Here is a 4,429-nt window from a genome sequence, read left to right on the forward strand (position 1 = left end):
CTTTCTTCCTGCATTTTTCTTGTAAGAATACAAGTACGGCAACAAGTAACCTTGGACCTTGTAAATGAGAGGTGTGTCACAGAGATGGTAGAACCAGAAAATACAAGGGCTTGTGTCTATGATACCATGATGCTAATTCAATATTCTTGGATAGATTACTCTCACATCATTACTTTTGAGAAAAGTCAGCTTATTTTTTATTTGAGCCACTTTTACTTTACTAGCATCATGTATGTAAAATCTTAAAAATTAGTGGAGTTTCTAATAAATGCACCCATCCTTTCAACAGAAACCACAACCACCATAGACAAGCCAACCTTATGTCTGAGATGCTGAGAACACTATTCCAAATTTAAAATCCAGATTAAGAAAATCTTACTATGTTCTTAGTACTATAAGATCACCTTCCGAAGGTAAAAGGCCTTTTCAGGTTTCCAAGGTGTAGCTGCATTCTGTACTTTGAAACATTTTTAGATGAATGTATTGCCATTACAGTCTATCAGTGCCACATATAAATTGATCCCAACAAATCAAGTACTTTTCTTCACTGATCTGTATTTAGAACTTGTCATTGTGTCAGAGACATGACTTTGGTTTGATACAAAAATGGTTTTAAAAAGTATGTCTGATCAAAAGTCTTTGATCAAGGAAAAGTTCCTTCTTGTTGTTTTCTCCTGCTTTAATCTTTTTTCTACCACTTTAATCTTTTAAGTATGGTTCTAAGTTTCAACAGAGTTGAAAGAACTCTAAAAAATATTCATTCCAAAAGTGTTTTTAAACTTTCTAGAAGTAATGCTATTATTCCAGTTTACTGGGCGTGATTGTACTCCCCGTGCTTGTTGTCAGTGAAAATCCTGTATAATGTGCCTCATTGATTTCAATTTCATCTTCAGTTTATAACCTGAAGTTTTCTTTCTTTTCTTAATGAATACCTCCAAATAGACACATATGCGTGTGGAGCACACGCGTGCTTGCGCACACACACACACACACACACACACACATGCTTATTTTATCTCACTGTGCTTTGTCTTAGAATGTGTATGTGGACATGCAATTGCAACTGTTAATCTCTGGAGAGTAGGTACTATATATTGGTCTTATTTATTTTTTCCTGCACAGTTTCTGTAGTACTTGCCAGAGTAAATTCCAATAAACATTTGTTCCATTTAATTATAATTAGACTGGAAAGACTTTGCTAAATAAATCACCAAACTATTGTGATTGAATTCTGAAGTGACGTTCAAGGGGAGGAAATTCATTTTATGTATCAAATTGCACTCTTTAAGGCACAAACTAACAAAAGGTTGAGTTATTCATATATGAACACGTCATCAGCTAGAATCATTTTCTGGTCTTAAAAGACATGAGTTTCTCTAGTGCAGACAAATACTAAATGTGCTGGATTGCACTCTAAAGTGAAAGTTATTTTATATAATTCTACTGTAATTACTTTGAGTTTCATTCATGATTTACAACTATTCATCATAAAAAAACTGCTTATTATATATTACACATATAATATATAGAGAGAATTGTCATAGCTTAATTTATTGAAGAAAAATTAAATTGCCTTTTTGCACATCATTGTATAAACATAATATTTTGGCATCATTATAGAATTTGTGATTTAGGAGGAAGCAATTAAATTCATACTTTCAATCATATAATGAAAGATTAGGACTTAGAAAGGCTTACTGATTGTCCATACTCCTAAATATGCATAAGATGAGGGTCAAGAGTTTTAAAAATAGCTATCATTTATTGAGGACATTGGAGAAGGAAATGACAACCCATTCCAGTATTTTCACCTGGAGAATTCTATGGACACAAGAGCTTGGCAGGCTATACAGTTCATGGGGTTGCAAAGAGTGGGACATGACTGAGCGACCATGACTCACACTCACATTGAACACATAGTCTATTCTATCATATTAGATAAGTTCTAAGAAGGTAGATTATTGCTGTGCCATTATGCTATTGATCATTAAGAGAAGCCTCTGGAGCGAAATTGTTTAAGTCTTAATCCTGTCTCTTCTATCTAGTAACAGTGTGATAATTGGGCAAGTTCCTAACATTCTTTATATCTATTTGCCTCCTCTGTAAAATAGAGTATATTTTTATTTTACTCACTGAGTTACTGTGGGGATTAAATAAGTGAATATGTATTACACTTAGTTTTACACAGTGTCTTTCACATAATAAGCTTTAAATGATCATTAGCTATCTTTATTAAGTAGATCATATTTACTGTTCAGAACAATTGAATATACATCCATATTTTACATAAGGCTACTGAGGCTCTGAAAGGGTAAAGTCACAAAGTGTGTATGTGCGTCAGTTGGAATTCAAATGTTGTTTTGACTCAAAAGATTTTTTTTTATGTAACTGTATTAAACTATGATTTTCTATACTCTAAACAATGTTTACTGAAAATATCTCTTGACCTGAATTATATGTTTAATAGCTTTTGTTTTTATGGCAAACAGTTTAAATGCAATAGTTAAATATGGAATAAAATGTTATGCTAGACACCTGAACATTTTAAATTGGAGAAGATAATCTTACCCATCAAATATTTTATTTTTCTTGATTGGAACAAAATATAACACAAAAGATTTTATTTTGTTTGTTTGTAATTACTCAGGTTTTCTTCTGATATATGTTGCTATTGCTAATACAGAGAATTTTTTTTTTTACTCAGAATTAATACAGGGCTAACTGAAATGTTTTTTCTGGTAAAACAAATTAGCCTACAATTTCTGATTTCCCAACATTTGGTTCAGTAATTTTTCTTATATCCACAAAATGTTGCTGCTGCTGCTGCTTAGTCGCATCAGTCGTGTCCGACTCTATGCGACCCCATAGACGGCAGCCCATTAGGCTCCTCTGTCCCTGGGATTCTCCAGGCAAGAACACTGGAGTGGGTTGCCATTTCCTTCACCACAAAACATTGATGTTTTGAGAAATATTTATTGCCTCAATTATGTTACAGCAAATTATTTGTCCTTTTGTTTTTGATTACTATTGTAGAAACATGCATAAAACAAAATTTAAAAATCAATATATGATGTGTTTTAACAAAGAAATAAAGTACTTAAAAATATATCCCCCTTGTGAATCAATGCTGTAAATATTGTTAGGTTTGAGTGTGATTGTTAAATAAAGGATCTCATGATTTATTTAGTTCAAAGAACAAATAATATATTGATGTTTTAATCTTATTAAGTTGAAGACATTTCATGATGCTTTCTATAACTGTATTTGAATTTGAATCTAACTATATGTAAACACATGCAATATTTAAAGGCACCACCTCATAAATGAAGGCAAGCAGTTTACTGGCAAATCAAGAGTACAATTCCCAGATTTTTTTTTTTTTTTTGAGTCATAGAAAGTATCAAACTCTCTTTGGGATTTTGCTACTCATAAAATGAGGAACTAATAACATATTACTGCTTAAGACTTTTCCTTCAGGATCAACAAACTCTATTTGAGCCAAGAAAACTCAAATATTTCTGGTGTTTAGTGATGGCAAAATTGGATTTCATTTGGATCTCTTTATATTTGGCACCAAAACGGCAACTTGAACAATCAAGAACAAAGCTGTATGCTTGTGTGGCATTTGCTTCATACCTGTAGAGAAAAATATGGTCATGCTAGAGTAATAGCATGTGACAAAAATGAAAAAAAAAAAAAGTAATGCCTTCATTTCTCAAATTCATGTTATTTTAATTTTCAACTAAAAAGATTAATTCAGCTTTTATATTTAAATTTTTTAAATATTTCATCAATAGGCTTAATTTTTCTTTTAACTTTACAATATTGTATTGGTATATCAACATGAATCCGCCACAGGTATACACATGTTCCCCATCCTGAACCCTCCCCCCTCCTGCCTCCCTGTACCATCCCTCTGGGTCATCCTAGTGCACCAGCCCCAAGAATCCAGTATCATGCATGGAACCTGGATTGGCGATTCATTTCATATATGATATTATACATGTTTCAATGCCATTCTCCCAAATCGTCCCACCCTCTCCCTCTCCCACAGAGTCCAAAAGACTGTTCTATATGTGGCCACCTTGAAACATGTTTTTCTCCCTTCCAAATCATAATGCTGTTAGCAATGAGATCAGACAATAAATAATCATTTTAGAATCTTTAAAAGGTATTTTTGAGCATCATTTGAGATTTGATTAATTAGAAGTGTTAATATAATGAAAACTAAACATATTGATTGTGTCATTGACCTATATTCTTGAAAATTTCATATGGATTGAGTACATCCTTATCACATTACCTAAAGTTTTACAAAGATCAGTATCACCTTAAGATTATGTGTTTTTCAAAAACATTAATATTCAAAAGTGCTTTTATAATAACACTCAAAAATAAAAGCTTAAAAATATCTTGTGGAAATTTGTAG

This window comes from Bos taurus, chromosome 6 (genome assembly GCF_002263795.3).
Source record: "Bos taurus isolate L1 Dominette 01449 registration number 42190680 breed Hereford chromosome 6, ARS-UCD2.0, whole genome shotgun sequence".
Taxonomy (NCBI): domain Eukaryota; kingdom Metazoa; phylum Chordata; class Mammalia; order Artiodactyla; family Bovidae; genus Bos; species Bos taurus.